This window comes from Corvus kubaryi, unplaced genomic scaffold (assembly GCF_017639235.1).
Source record: "Corvus kubaryi isolate FWS band 111438036 unplaced genomic scaffold, C.kubaryi_AGA036_p1.0 134, whole genome shotgun sequence".
Lineage (NCBI taxonomy): Eukaryota > Metazoa > Chordata > Aves > Passeriformes > Corvidae > Corvus > Corvus kubaryi.
The window spans coordinates 9,462,012-9,478,304 of NW_024580668.1; the positions used below are offsets into that span (position 1 = coordinate 9,462,012).

General features: G+C 46.4%; 1 protein-coding gene across 1 annotated transcript in view; it reads left to right on the forward strand.

The window, feature by feature from the left end:
• The first annotated feature begins 224 nt into the window (after positions 1-224).
• Positions 225-16,293, forward strand: part of ZHX3 (zinc fingers and homeoboxes 3) — a 46,383-nt gene continuing 30,314 nt past the window's right edge. Inside the window, exon 1 of the mRNA XM_042049652.1 lies at positions 225-311. The gene's annotated coding sequence lies outside the window, so the exon portion shown is untranslated. The remainder of the gene's footprint in view (positions 312-16,293) is intronic.

The window sequence follows — 16,293 nt, forward strand, 5'->3', positions numbered from 1 at the left end:
GGGCGGCCCGGGACCCACCCGGCTGCGTGGGGCGGCTCGGGACCCCTCTCCCCCGGGGTGGTCTGGGTTGTTTTTCTTTTAGTCTGTGTTTTTAGAGGAAGAAAAGTGCTTTTTCCCAGCTCTCGTTGGCTGCTCGCTGCCTGGACAGCAGCGGGGCAGCAGACCCCACTCGTGTCGCAGCTGGGGGGTCGGAGGGTTGGGCACGGTGGGGGTTTTTTGGAGCCCTCGGTGTTGTGGCGGTGCCAGGTTTAAAGCGGCGGTGCTTGGGACAAACCGGGATGTGAGCAGACGGCATCTCCCGGTTCTCCCAGGTAGGAAAACTGAGCGGCCGCTAAGTGACGAGCCCGAGGCCGCACAGGAAATCTGTGGCGGAGCTGGGGCCAAACCCCAGCTTTGCCGTTCGCTGCTCTCCTTGCCTGGCTGGGGACAGTGGTTTAACCTCACGCTCTCGGGCTGCCGGGGTAAAGTCCTGCCTGGGCTATGCCGGCTCCTATCCAGGGCTCCTGCGGTGGCAGCCGGGCGTGTGGCCAGGTGCCAGCAGACCGAGGCCTCTCTGCTGCGAGAGGTGGATTTGGAGAGCAGAGATGTCCCTTTGGATGGATGTGGGTCCAAGGTGGAGAGTGGGGGTGTGCTGCTCGGGTGTCACAGTTGCTTGGCAAGCTGGCCTGTGTGAGAGTGGCCCCATCCTGCTGCTCAGAGCACGCTTTGTGCCCTCAAATCTCAGAAAATACGGTTTTTCAAAGGAGTTCCCTGCTATTCTGATTACGTGATGGGAAACTTTTAGGGGAGAGGTAGGTGATGTGCCTCGTCAGGGCATGTGACATACCTGGAAAAGCTCATATACAAGCCTTTCTTGATCTCATTTTTCCCATTTCTGCCCCACTAAAGGGCACAAACTCTGCCCAGCCATGGGCTTTTGCCATAGGGTGGCTTCAGTTGAACAGGGAGGGTTTCCCTGCTCTTCTTCCTGACCACCTACTCTGGCTGCAGTCCCCAAACAAGGATCATAGTGTCCTGAGGAACGCTTCTCCATGGATAGGAAGCCAGAAGTTTACTTCATTGTCTGGAACAGCTTATTCTAAACTAATCTCTCTTTAAGAGATGAGGAGGAAGGGAAAAACACCCAGATGCTTAGAAGCATTTTATTTACCGTAAAAGAAAACAGCAATTTAATGATAACTTCTATTAACTAGGTTGGGTCTGTGACCTTGATGTATTTTACAACATAGCTGAGAAGAGGGAGCAGACTGTTCCAGTCTGTTTATTGTTTCCTCTTAGTGCATCCCAGTAACTCGCAGCGCACGGATGCCCACACAGTTCTGGAGTCCTGACCCACCTTTGGGGGTGGGAAAGAGGAGGCTGTTGGATCCGATTTGCTTCAGATACAGCCTAATCTGTAGCTGGTGTTAATTATATTGTAGATGGGTTGGGGTTTAGCATAGGTTTTTCTGACAGGGCTCAGCCTCCGCAATTCTTGCTACTGTAGAAAAGCTGTAGTAACTTGAAGCCCTGAAGTCACTCGTGGGAGCACATCCCTATCAATAAATTCCTTGTTGTAACGCCAAGTGAAACCAGCCCCGTGGGGACTGCTGGCTTTCATCGGGGAGGCGCAGGGATGGATGCAGGCAGTGCTGACAGCCTGGAGCGGGGAAGCCTGGAGCAGGTGAGCCAGGCTGGTAGTGAGAGCCATCTGGATTGTCAGAGGAGAGATTTAAACAGCAGTGTGGCTCCAGTTCTCCTTTATATATAAGTGTGTCTCCTTGCTCTGCAGGGTTTTCCTTCTATTTAGATCTCCTGTTCCTCCCCTCCAAAAATGCGGTCCCCTTGTGTATGTGAGCTTTTCCCTCCGCCTTGGTTACTATGGTGTTACTATGTAAAAACAGCTCATCTTGTAGCTCCTTGAATTATCTGCACCTTGGTTTGCAGTCCCGCCCTGGGACATGGGCCTGTGTCCATCCCTTATCCAGCCTTTCCCTGTCTGTGTGATGGGACAGCTCTGGGGGCAGCATTGTCTGCAGGGCACAGCTGTGTCTTGGTCCCACGGGACTTCCTCCAGGTTTCTGGCCACCAGGATCTTGCTGCTCCGTGCAAGGCTGTCACACAGGTGCATCTCTTGCTATTCCTGAATGTGGGAGTGTATCTGGGCAGGGATGAGCCCTGCAAGACCTGCTCAGATTCATCCCCTCCAGAGACTGAGCTGACTGCAGGCAGGGCATCAGTTCCCCCTGAAAACTGTTGGGAATGGAGACAAACAACTGGGAGTCTCTAGAAATCTGTGCATACAAAAAGCAGAAGGTGGGAGCAGACATCTCCCCCCCCCATCCTGCTCAGCCCCCCCAGCTTGTGCAAGTTAACCCCCATGGGCTGGCTCGTTGCTGCCCACTTTGATGCAATAGGTCCCTGGCTTCCCATCGCTGGTATTATTATTCCTTTCTGTCTTTTCCAACTGATTTGCATGTAAAAAAGCATGAGGGAGGTTCACCCCACGGAGAGGTCCTTGGTTTACTCACGGCTAATGTAAATTATTGCCACCCTCATCATTCTTGCAGGGGACTGGTGTCACCCTGGAATAGAGGGATTTTGTTGGGAGAGCAGGAACCCAGAGCCAGGTCCAGGTTCCCCCCACCCTGCTCACCCTAAGGGTGATTTGCCCCATGCAGACACAGAATCACGCTGAGTTGCCTCTTCCTTTGCATTAACTACAGAGGAGACCAGGAGGATTATGTTTGTAACTTAGGTACCTGTTCCAGGTGGAATGAGTCTAGTCCTGCTATGGAGGCTAATTTGGAGAAGATCCTGCTTACTGGTGCCTCACGGTCTTTGTAGTGAAGGTCAGCAGCCTCTCTCCCTCTAGCAGCTGTGATGGCTCTTCTGCTTTGTTAAGTAGGAGTGGGGTGATGTTTCTAATTATAAAGGAAAAAGTCTTGTACTTCTCCCCTCCTTTGTTTGTTTGCTTTTTCTCTCTTTTTTTTTTTTTTTTCCTCTTGACAAATGTTCTAAATAACAATGCTTAAAATGCAAATGGACTGAGCTTGGTGAAGTGACTGGGAAGGCCTGGTTGGCGAGGACTGTGGTGGAGCTCGAGGAGCTGGTGATGACACATGGCACAAGAGCAGAGCCGAGGCGGTTGGGTTGTCACCAGAGCAGTCACAGCCGTGGCTCATCTCCACGTGGAGGACAGTCTCATGAGCTTCAAAGGCTTTGTGGTTTCTCTTTCACCATTCAGAGGCACAGTGTGTGAGGGTGCCCTCTCCTTGTTCTACAGGCACAATAAGGGGACATTTAACTGAACTCCCTTTTATCTGCGTGCTCTTCACTCCTTATTCCTGCTTTTTTTAAAATTAGAAATAGAAAAATTGGAGAATGAGCCTTCTAAACTGTGTGTCCAGGTGCAGTCATGGCATCTGTATGGTTCCTCCTACTGCAGGCGAGTACTGCCCTTGCTGTTCCAGCCAGGCCCCTCATGTGTTTTAGCACTTGCTTGGGGAAAAAAATGAAACAAAATAATATGGTGTTGAGGTTGCAAAAGTTTCCATTATAGCTCCACCCAAACACTCCTGCCCAGTAATGCTCAGAAAATTCAGTCTGGGTGATGGAGCTTCCCTGCCTGCCTTGCTGTTGGGCTGCTTGGGCCTGGGGGAAGGGGAACAGCTTTTGGGTTTGTTTTGGTTTTTTTTTTTCTTTTAATATGGAGATGCTTGAGAGCCATGTCAGGAATAGGGTGGGGAATGAGCTCTGGCTCCTTAATAAAAAGCCTGCGTGGCACAGGTTTAAATTGCGAGCACTCAAAAATTCACTGAGCCAGAGGCAGATGGCTCAGTAGAAAGGGGGGCAAGGTCGCTCTTTGCTATTTGTGTTGGTGTTGTTTAACTCTTCTTCTCCTGAGTAAGTGCCTTGATGTTGTTTTCAGGCTGATTTTGTCCCGCTGGTGTAAAGGCATCAGTTTGCTCCTGTGGGAAGGATAAGAAGGGAGTTAGTTGCTCTTGGATCATGGCTTGGTGTGCGGGATGCCTGCAAATGCTCTGCTCTCATGCCTCAGTAAATAAAGAGGTTATCATGGAACTTATAAAAAACTTCTCTTTTGGAAATAGGTCAAGCAAATATTTATTTCCCTAAGGTGTCATGCCAGTGTTGTACAAATACTTGAATGGGTACTCACTTTATTTTTCACTGCTTTGTTTCTTCTTAAGCACATTCAGGTGGTGTGGGGACACACATTAGTAATTTTATGTAATCAGTCCTGTCCCTCTCTCCATCTGGAAGTCTGTGCATCTTCTGTGGGCTTGTGCTCTACTATTGCAGTGCTGTAAATAGGAAGCTGTGACACTTTTTTTTTTTTTACATCCAGGTTCTTTTCAGCTGTGGGGATATTTTTTGTTCTCCAGAAGAGTTTCAGGCCAGTGGTGGGTCAGCTGCCGCAATGAATTTAAAAACAAAACTCCCAGGATACAGCAAAGCTCAACAAAATGACCACACTAGTGTCTTGCTTTCCTGACCTAAAGCCTCAGCTGTGGTGTTGCTGGTGTCCCTTTGGAAAGCAATGCCTGGGTTATCCCACAGATGGAAAGTGCAATTACTGCCAAAAGCTTGTGCCCTGCTGTCTGGTGGAGCTCCTGTCTTCCCCAAATAATCAGGGATCAGTTGGTGTCTGTCTTTAAAGAGGGATTGAAACTTCTTGTCTGTTCTTAAAATGGTAAAAACAGAGAGTTTAATTAAGAGGACCAAAATTAGGCTTGAAGTCTTGGATACTTGATCTTGCAGCTCTTCATCTCCAGATGTCCTCAGTTAGGAGTAGCAAGGGCCTGTGCTGGAGTGCACTGGAGTACTTGGAGTACACTTTGTGTAAGAGGATGTTTGAGATGGGGTTGTCTTGGATGCTTTTTGATGTGTAGCATATTTAACGAACTGAAGTCTTGGGTCTCTGTGTGAAGGATCCAGATGTATTCCTAGCTCCTCGTGCTTGTACTCAGGGCAGGCTGCAGTGGCTGGAGACCTTCCTGGTGGCTCCAGGTCCTGCCTTGGGGCATGAGTAGCACAAGGATCATTCCAGCTTCCAGTGATAGAAAGCACTGGGCTTTCTCTTACAGCCTGCAGCCTCCAGGCTCTGGTCAGCCTGGCAGACCAGCACCTTGAGCAGATGGCTTTGGAGGCCTCAAAGGGTTGAATGTGATGTCATTTTTCATAGCCCTGGTAAGACAGGTGTTTACACTTTGCATTGAAGGTTAATTGGCTCTTACATAGGTTCCTGGGTGTGGGGTGGCCCTTAGAGACAGATCACCCTGACACCTGTGCCGGAGGCTGTGCAAGCCTCGTGTGTGTTGGGCTTTGATTTGTTAAACAGGACGTAAAAACAGGCTCCCCTTCTGAAATGTATCCTGTTCTTTCTTTGCTATGAATCATTTCCACATCACAAAATATTTAAGAGAAGGGGAGTGTCTCTGTTTCATAGAGGCAGAGCTGATTGAAACCCAAAAATCCAAGCGCAGAACCCCTCAGCTGTGCTGGCACAGGGGAGACAGGCTGTGAGCAAGCAAATGATGTGAATATTTCATTTAGATCATAATCCACCTGTTGGGCTTTGCTCCCCCAGCCCTGCAAGCCCTGGGAAGTGTAGCAGATGTTTTAAATGGCAGCCAGCACTCCCTGCTCCAGTGTCTGGCATCTCCATGTTGCTTTACAGGCAGGAAAGACAGAGACTGAGGATGATGTAGCAACTGCTGCAGGTTTGCAGGTCCTTTGTTTTTAGTTGTTTTCCCTCTGTTGTTGTGTCTGTCTCAGTGATGTGGTGTTGTCCTGCTCTCCCAGCCCGTGCTGAGCTGTGCTTGTTCTCCCATGTGCCAGCATAATTTCTGGAGGTTGGAAGTTTGGCCCTGGGAACGCAGTAGTGCTTGTTAGAGCACTAGAAATGAAGGTGCTTTGGAGGAGGTGTCTGGAGTTGGTGTGCTGGGGGTTAATTTTGCAGTACCCCTCTCCTGTGAGCAGTCACTGTGTGTCCACCTGCTCCTAACCCTTTTCCAAGCTCTTTTTGCTACTTTATGCTATCCTAATTTTCCTGACATCCTTCTCTTGCTTTGTCAGTTTTTTAGATGTGGGTTTTCAATCTTATTTTCTGCTGTGGTGTCACCTGTGTGTTTCCCTTTGGTGTTGCAGGACATTGCTTTTCTTGTTTCCTTCAGGGTAGGTCTCAGAGCAGCTTGTGGGTGCCCCGCAGTTTGTGGCAAGCAGGAGATTGGGGTGTTTAAAGGAATTTTAAAGGCTTTGTGCTCCTACTTTGATCTTCTCTGGCACCTAGGATAGGTTTTGATTGGGTTTTTTTGGGGTTTCTTTTTTTTGATTGTGGTTTTCAAGGGGATGGTTGGAACGGAGAGGGTGGGGGTGAGAACCAGTCCTTGCTTTGAGGGGTAACCACAAATAAACAGTGCTGCAAGGCAAACACTACATCCCTTGTGTGCTCAAAGCACTGCTGTTGACAGTATTGTTGTGCCTGTCCAGGTGAAATGAGGTGGTAAATAGTATTTGAGATTCAGTAGTGAAATAAGGCGTCTCTCTGCTGAGTATCTCTGAAGAAAGGGTTTCCATAAGGAAGACCTGATGGCAGAATAAAGTGGTCCTTGCTGCTGGGTGTTGTGGGCTGGTGTTGCTCTGTCCCTTGCGCTCTTCTGGTGTGAAGATGAAGCCACCCCAGTCTGCCAGAGCTGCTCATGGGGCAGGGAACACCGTTCTTGCCTCTGCACAGGTGTTTTGGCATCGCTGGAGACTTGGCCTTGGAAATGGGGGCTCATTTCCCACACGTGGGGAGGTTTCCCTCCTTAATTGCAAATGTCAGCCAAGTGGAAAAGGGTATGGTTGGTGTGAGGCAGTGGATATGGGGGAGAACAGCAGAGGTGTTGATGAACATGGGAGGGTTGCATTGCCTTCCCAAAATATCTGCTCTGTGGATTTCATTTCTGCTCCACTCCTTAATGCTGGGAAACACTGCCCTGGGCATCTGCTCTGCTGGGGCTGAGTTTTTCAGGGTATTGTAGTCATGAGGCCGGGAAGAAAATGGAAAAAAACCCCCAACATGTTGAATGTAAAATGTCATTGATTTCTTTCTCTATTTTTTTGTATTTTTCTTCTAATTTAATAAATTCCCTACTGTGTTGTAAATTCCAAATGTGAATGGGAAATAATCTCACCAGTACAATAATTAGCATGTAACCAGCAGATGAAGAAAACCCAAACTGCTGAGCTGATTGGTGAATGCTGACTGTTTTCCGAATTAATTTCAATAATCACATCTCCCATTAAAAAGAAGATGGGGCGGGGAGGAAGTCTTAAATTTTTGTCAAGCTCAATGTAGCGAAAAATGGTATGTGCAGTGTAGCTGTTCTGCATGTGATTAGAAAAAAGAACTGAGGGAGGTTCTTGGAACTGAATTAGCAACAAAGTATTGCTAATTCTGCAACTGAGAAGCTCAATTTCACCTGCTTTTTTTGGGAAGAGAAATAGAATTGTAAGTTAAATAGCCATAATTTTATGTAGGTGTCTGACAGTAAATAGTCTACTGAAAGAGGAAAGCATTCCCTCGCAGTCGTGCTTTGCTGCAAGATGCAAAAACAAGTCCACTGGAGACCATTAGTAGTGAAATATGTTTACTGTGCATCCATCCAGCTCCCAAATATTTTGTTGTTGTGCTTTGAAGGGAGAGATGAAAATTGGTGTTTGGGAAGGGGTGATTTCAGACCATCCAGGAGCTGCACACCCTCTTGGCACAGGGATCTGCAGCCCTGCCCTGCTCTGCCTTCCTCTCCTGCTCTTTTTTTAAGCTGGTTCTGCCCCAAAGGTGGGTGGTATTTGGAGAAGGGAGAAATCCACTCTCAGCCTTGGTACCTCCATGGTGTCACATCCAGACAGCACCAGGAAAGGTCACCTCTGCAGAGCTGTACCTGGCAGCTGGTCTAATTACGCACCTGAATTCACAGTCAGGATTAGCAGGGATGATTTTATCTCCTAATGATATTTTTCCCCTCATGGCCATGACCACCTCACCCTCAGGGCTTATTTTCCAACAGCAAAGCAGAGGTGATGCTGCTACCAGCTGTTGAACCAGAGCATCACTTCAGAGATGCTTTTTCATTCCAGTTTACACTCAATTTTAGGAACATTTGCGAAGTTGTGATAGAGCTTGGTGCTTGTATGCTGAAAATTTTTCACTTAGAAGTGCAGGGATGGTCTGCTGAAACCCTGGGCATACAAGAGGTGGGTCCACGCTGTGCTGCAGTGTGAGAAATCCTGGAGTGTGTGCTGGAGCCACCTTTTAATTAATGCAAAATGCTCACTCTGACATGAAGCTGCTGATCCCATGTGCTCCCTGTTTTCAGTGTGGGGAATGACACCTGCCCAGAGGCACCTGTGGTGTGACAGCCAGCAGGGAGACCGGGCCCCAGAGAGCATCTCTGGTGTGTGGCACTCGGGTCCTCTCCCTCCCAAAGCCTCAGGATACGGTGGCATATGACAATATTGTCATATATTATTTAAAAAACAATTTGAAAAAGCCAGGCCAGCCCAAATGCTTTGACACAAAATTTGTTATTTTATCAATTCGAGCCTGGTGCACTGTGGGAAGGTCTGCAAGTGGATCACTCTGGGATTTTCTTTGCATGTTTTCCTAATGTTAGAGACAGTCTCAAAGAAGTACCACATTGTTTCATTTCCTCTCCACGCTTGATGGTTTTTCTTAAAAATAAAAGCTAATGTCAACAACCCTACAATAACCAGTGAGTGAATATGCACGTTCTGCACCCAGTTAGTGGCTTTTTTTGGTGAAAAGCAAGATTTAACTGGCAATCATGTTACGAGCGATGGATAAAAATGTATGTTTTAAACCACCTCACTGATGGCTTTTTCTTTTTGCCTTTTTAAAATGCCATTAATCAAGTTAGAGACTGAAAAAAAACCAAAGCAGAGACTGAGAAAAGTCATCTGAGGTGAATAAACAAGTTGGCTTTTTTTGTTTAATGAAAGCCCAAAGAATGGCCCACTGCCACTGTATATGTTAAGAGTACCTTAAATCCAGAGTGTCCTTCAGTGCTGACAGGCATCCCAAACACCTTTTGTAATAAACCTCTAATTATAGCTTAGTGACTTTGTAGGTTCCCTGAATCAGCTTGGGAATATGACACTGAAATCAGGGAGAATATTTATATTTCATGTGACTTATGGGTGAACCAGATTTAGAGCTGGACTTGGTGAGTGTGGTACAGAATGATGTGTTTATGGTGTGTTAGAGAGTTGTGCTTGCTGCTTCACAATACAATTTTGGGGTTAAACTCTGCGTTTTGGGAAATACTTCCTGAATGCAGCAGGGTGGATTCCCAAATCCAGATCCCAGCTGAGCTGGTTGGAAAAGGGTTCGGCTGGTGGCCAGCGCCTGCAGCCCATCGCTACCTCCTGACGTCTGGCTCTTGGGGCTCTTGGATTAAAGCCCAGCACTCAGAACCAGGGACTTCAGTGAAAATCTCAGCTTCTTAAAGGGAAACAAAACCTCCAGGGCTCTGTGGTTATGGAGAAAAGCTGGAAAATGGGAATTCTTGGGCAGAGAGTGGTAGGGAGATGCATTAGCCTGATTGTTTCCCAGTATCCCAGACTGGGAGCAGTGCCATGGGGTCCTGGACTTGACTTCTGGCTTTAGAAGTTGGCATGGCAGACACTGCTAGGTTGATTCTTTTCTCCTCTGTTTATTTGTTTCTTCCCTCCTTCATTTTAATACTGTCTCCTGGGAGATTCCAGCTGAAGTCTATTAATTGCTGAGATGTTTCTTTTCCCCCATGTCGTGGATGCTGGGTCCAGTTTGGCTGTGGGTTGTTTCTGGCACGAAGGGAGGAGCAGCAGGACAGCAGAGCTGTGCTTGTGTTGGGTGTGTGTGTGTCCTGCAGAGGTGCCTCATAGGTGTTACACACTCATATTTGGGCTCAGCCACACTCTGTGCCACCGAGGCTCATCCTCCATCAGGAGCTCTGTGTCCCCCCCAGACTTTGATGCAGCTTGCTGAGTCAGTGTGGGGTTTTATTTCAATTTATATTTCTCTTGCAAGCTTAAGTTGGAGGTTTGTGAGGTGGCTAATCTGATGCTAAGGGATAACTTTGAACAGCTTTCTGTTGGTCCAGAAACTCTTGGAGTGGTCTGGTAAGTTCCCCCCAAAAGGTAGTCACCAGTGGGGCACTGCAAAATCCTAAGGATGGATCAAATCAAGTAATAATTCATCAAAGGTTCCTTCTGCTTGGCCATCAGTCCATGAAAATCTGGATGACTTTGCCCTCCTGCTTGAGAATTTTTCTCCAGAATTGTGTCTAGACACTTGTCTTTTTTTTCCCCATCCTGATCAAATCTGAGGTCCTCATGACCCCAGGAGATGAGGCTTCTCTTATGCTGATGTTCCCTGCCAAGGCCATCTTTTCTCTCTCCAAGTATTTTGGAGCTTGTGATAAAATTGCAAGGCTTTGGCAGTGCCCATTTGGGTGCTATCTGTGTGCCAAACCCTGCTGAATACATCTTTTATCACAGATTTGTAACAGTAGCTGTTGGAGGGGAGCTTCACGGGAGAAGTGCTTTCAGAAGAATGCTTTTGTAAGGGAATACTGTCCTGAAAAGAAAAGAAAAAAAAAGACCTTGCAGGCAAAAATAACCAAAACCAAGCCCAACCATTTTCATGTGTTCATGTTGTAAAATTTGCTCATTAATTTGGGTGAATCAGGTTTGCTTCCATTTCTAGACAATTTTGTCTGTCCTCTTTGTACAAACAAGCACTGTTATGCCCCAGGCATTTTTTAGGGAAGAAAAAAAAAAAAAAAAAAAGACATTTAGGTTCAGCTAAGAAATGCCAGAATCCTTGTCTTGTGTAACTCCCCAGGCTGAGGCCCAGCCAGGTCCCTGCAGGAGCTGGGATTGGGACCCAGCTGGCACTTTGCTCAGACTGGCCTCGTTCGTGGTGTGGAGTGCAAACTCAGAAGATGGGGCTGCTCATCTGGTCCATCTTAACAGGAGAATTTAAGGAGAAGAAAAGGCAGGAGAGTTTCTGAGCAGTAGATGGAGCAGCACTGGAGGATGTGCAGCCTCTGGGACAGGGCTCTGGTGTGTTCAGCTCTTGTCTCTGCTCGGGATCTCACTGATGGTCCCTTTGTGGCCACTGCTGCACTGAGCTGTGTCCAGTCTCTGCAAGAGCCTGGTATTTCTCAGTGGCAGAAACATAAAGCTTGTCCTCCCACATGTTTGCCTCACAATTATCAGTGCTTTTCCTGGAATAAAAGGATTTTTCGTGGGAAAACTTGCTTTAAAATCACACTAGTGTCTGAAAGTGTTCTGGCTGCTGAGCATCCCCACTCCAAGGAGGGGGAACATGGCACTGTGCTCCATTTTTGGTTTGGATCATCATATATTGTTCTTAAGTAGCCATTTATTCTCCTTTTCATCTCTCTGGCACAGGGGCAAGAGAATAAAACATTAAAAGAGGAATGTGATTATAATCCTGTAAAAACTGTCAGAGGAATTTGGCAGTGGTTGCAGCCTGTGAGTGTAATACATAATATTATATTCATTTTTAAAAATTATTAGATTTCAAGCTGACAGTTTAAATGACAAGTCACCTTAAAAAGATATTATGGACAGTGTAAAGACTGTCAGTGTGGTTTTTTCTTTGCTAACTGTGGAGTTTTCAAGGCCTGTGCGCCAAAAAAAAAAAAAAGGAACCTTTGGCTTTTGGCAGGCTGCATGTGGAAGCTGAGAGCAATGAGGTCGCTTGTATTAATAATTTGTATTATAATAGCATTGTCACTGCTGGCTCCCAGGCTTTTTTAATCCCTGAGTTAATGGCAGGGCTGCCTGTCAAAGGGAACTTTTTGCTGGAAAAAACTTATTTTTGCTTTTGTTGTCTCTTTGCTCCCACAAAACTGTGTGTGAATGGCACCAGTAACGGCAGCTGGGAGAGGCTGGAGGTAGGGGCAGAGGAACTGTTCAGCCATGTTATTGAATGTATTGACAGTTTAAATATGGTATTCAGCATGGAAAGCAGATCCATGGGGACTGACAGAGTTCCCCATCCCAAAATATCCCAGCTCACAGCAGGAGCTGAAGCTAAAGATGCCAAAACCTCCAGGCAGTGCAGGAACGGAGCCGCAGCTTCCCATGTCCTGCTGTAGGCCTGGGATTTTTGGATGAAAGGGAAACCAGTGCTCGTCTGTTTCCTTGCACTGGATAATCACACGGATGATCAGAGCCCCATCAGGCCATGAATGAAACATTGAACGAAGTCATGATTTCTGCTCTCAAATAATAGGTAGTTGCATTTAGCTCTTTGTGTCCTCTGTGGTCCTCAGAGCATCCTTTGGGTAGTGAGATGAAAATGATAGGAGTGGGAGTCCGTTGTTTCCTTTTCTTGGATGAGAAGCTGACTATCATTTGGTAACTTTTAATGCTCCATGTTGTATATACCTGTTCGGTTGTTTTCAAATCCAACCTGAATAGGATTTGAAATTTTTAGAACTCTGCAATAGGAATTTTTAGCGTCATGGGAATATTCCATAATTCCTTCTCTTTGCAATGGAAAAAATTATTCCCAGTAGACCTGGATTGGACCATGGTCTGCTTGTAAATTCTTGGAGGTTGGGCATAAAACTCAGCTGAAAATAAACATCAGCATCGGGAATAGTATAGTGCAGAAGGACGGGGGAAAGTGTCCTCTTCTGGCTCTGGGAGGAGAGGGGAAAAGAGTTTGGCTGGAGGAGATCCAGAGAGGTGTAAGGAGATTGACTGGAAGTCTAGAAATCCCTGGGCTGAATAAACCTGAGCTGTTTGGCTCTAGATGGGAGAAGAGCAAGGCAGGAAATATATCTTCAGGTGCCTAAAAGGGAATGTGATGGTTGCTCTCTGTGTACACAGTGGGAAGAGCAAGAGGTCATGGTCCTAAAATTGTAGAGAAAAAAGTTCAGATTAAATACTGGGCAAAATCAGGGCAGTACTTTCCCTGAAAGTAACAACAGGATTTGATGGTCTGAAGAGCTTGTGGAGCATCAGTTGTTGGAGGTTAAAATGGCTTGGAAATCTCTTTCTGGTATTTCTTGATGGTCACTGTTGCATGAGGAAGATGCAGTTTATTCCCCTGCAGCGGGAATTGTCTCACTGCTGTCCTGTGCTCCCTTCGTACAATGCTGGCCTGGAGTGGTGAGACTGGAGAGGGTTGGTTTTGGTCTAAAATAAGCAAGAGAAGAGAAATGATGTTCTGTGGCTTAAATTTTCAGGCACTTAGAAAGATTGAAGTGACTAAACATAATGTAAGTTTGCATGCCTCCCTACAAAAGCAGATGTTGCCTAGAAATATTTTATGCTCTTTGGTTCTGAAGTTGAATGTTATGGACATTAAACTGTACGACTTGCCTGTCTCAATGGTGCAGCTTTTCCAGGATGCTGGTTCACTTGAGTGGAAGAGACAGAGAGGGGAGTGAATGATGTTGCCTTTAGTACAGCTATTTCTCTTTAAAGAAATTTCAGCAAAGTTGAGTTCCCAGCTCTGTAAATACTGGAGAAATAGAAACAGCCACTTTAGAGATCCTGAATGGTAACTTGTCAGTCCTTTAATTGTTCCTTGGGAATGGTAATTTTTAAAATCAGTGTTCCACAAGCAGCAGAGGCTGCAGGGCCGGACAGTCTCTGCTGGGCAGTGTCAGAAGGTCCCACATGTCTGAGAAGTTTCCTTCAGGTCCATGTGGACACCTCAGGAAGGTGCCCATCTCTGCCAAAGCTGGGGTCTTGCAAAGTGCCATCACAGCTCAGCTATTTCCTAGTTCTGGGAACAGCAAGAAAAGGTTAATCATTCTTCAAAGCATCCCCTTTGGAGACTGGTGGGCAGGGGAATTTTTTTTGTCTTCTTCTGTATCATTTTGTTCTTCCTCAGCCCAGCCTCTGTTGGGACAGAGAGGTGGGCTTGGGACTGCTGTGTCTGCTTGTGTGAGTCTCAGGTTGAACCAGGCTTTGCTCTTCAAGGAGGCTTTATTCTGGCACAGCCTAGTTCCCTTTTCAGCCACATAAAAAAAAATCCCAAAAAAGAGCAAGAAGATCTGTTAAAATCCCAAAAGGGAGCTGACAGCTGTTAAAAAATATATAAATCTGAGGTGGGGTTGTCAGGTAAAACAGAATAATCTCTATTTTTGAGCCTTTGCAGTGGATTTGATTTTGAAATGTTCAGACCCTCAGTGGATCTCACACAGGGGTGCTGCTGGGAGGCTGGTGTTTCTTTCTCCCTTTTCATGAGCCCACTGTACAGCTGGTTCAGACATTGCAGTGTTAAACCTCTAGGTATAGGAGGATGCTTACTCTGTGTGTTGAATTTAGGGAAGATATTCTCCATTCTGGAACTGTTTGCAGGTTTTGAGCTGCTCAGTCAAGCCTTAGGAAGCTGTAAGGACAGCAGTGGGATGGTAATGATGGCTGTGGTTCTGGCAGACAGTGCGAATAACTGAGACAGAAGGACCTCAGTGTATCTTGGCTGTTGGATGCTGGGATTTTAATATCTGAAAGAAGTTAGGGAAAAAAGCATGCCTTGGTTGTCCTTGTTGCTGTTCCAGTTTCAATGATAAGCAGCTGAGCTGTTTGCATGTTCTGCTCTGAGGAAACCCCAGTCCCTGCCCCCTCGCCCCAGCTCTCTCTGTGTTATTCTTCTTGAAGCAGCAATTCCAGGGAATTCAAGGAGGAGCTGCCAGGATAATCATGGCTCATGGTGCCAAATTTTCAGGGGCTTTACTCCATATTTCAGAACAAGGTTTTGGGAGACTCAGATTTATCTCTGCCTCCAGCTTAAGTTTCTATTTAAGCCATCTTTAATTTCTAGAAGCGCGAAGCTGTTCTGACTGCTGTGATCGAGGTCACTCTTTAGTTTAGGTACTCCAAGGAATGCAAAATCTTGTTTGTTAAAGTCTTGGGCATATGCTGAATCCCTAAAGGAGTGTGTGAATGATATTAAATGTACCGTGGCAGAGGGAGAGGGGCAGCAGTGTTGCAGCAGGAGGAATGGCAGATAAGCAGTGGGGCCATGCTGTTATCGCTCTGTTTGGGAGGTGCTGGGGTTGTGCAAGTCAATATAGGACATTTACACAAATTGCTGGAATAAAAACCCACTCCATCAGCAGTCTACTATTTGTTTCTTATTATATGTTAAATTTTTTCTGGCGTAGCAGAGTTTGTCACCTGTTATGTCAAGGTCTCGGCATTCAACGCTGGGATCTTTCCAAGTGTGCTGAAACCTAATTGGTTAGGGATAAGCCTTCCCTTCATTTTAGGGGAGGAAAAAAAGAAAAGCAAGGAAAAAAGAAAAAGCTGTGGCATCTAGCAGGCATTTAAAGCATTTTTTCTTGTTCTCTCAACTCTTGTGATTTTCCAGACTTAGGCCTCCTGATTTTTTTACCCCCCTGGTTCTGGGACTGGTTTGCTTTTCCTGTGAATTAAACTGGGAAAATAACATACAGCAAATAACATAAAGCAGCCAGCACTGAGGGTCTGGGGAAAGCTTTCTCGAAGCATGACTCTGCAGCAGGCAGCATTGAGACACCTGAGTGCTTGGAGAGGAAAAACCTTTGTGTCCTTCTACCCTTGTCCAATTGCTTTGCCTTTTTTTAAGTTACTCTCTTTTCTTTTTAAATGCTGCTAAGTTTGGTCTGTGCAATTACAGCCAGAGGGGAAATTTCTTTTCTCCAGGATTCTGGATGGGTTTGGGGAGCCCTTTCCTGGGTTGTAATGCATCCGTGCCAGTTATTTGGTGAAATCTCTCTGTGCCACTTACTTATTTAATCCAAGTTGTGTGCAAAGCGTATGGTCAGCAGGATCCAACTTGAGAAGCAGATCAGTGGGGCTCTGGCAGGGAACTTGAGGGACTGGAGCTGGCTGAAGCACAGGGACACTTCACAAAATCATAAACTCACAGAATGGTTTGGATTGGAAGGGACCTTAAAGATCCTGTAGTTCCAGCCCTCCTGCCATTGGGCAGGGAATACCTGGGACATGCTGCTGGGAGAGGAGGACCTGTCACTGCCCATGCTCGTGCAGGAGCAACAAACAGGTGTAAATTTTCCTTTACTTGGGTAATCACAACCTAATTTTCCTGTTTTTCATCCTCATTACAAGCTCTGGCTCACCTTTTTCCAGGGTGACTCTTTGTTTTTCAATATGCTGTTTTCTCCCCTGGTCTGAGCTTAGTCCCAGAAATCCACTTGGCTGGTTATTGCTTTAGACAGTAAAATTTAGAAATTAGGGAATACATGGAGCTGG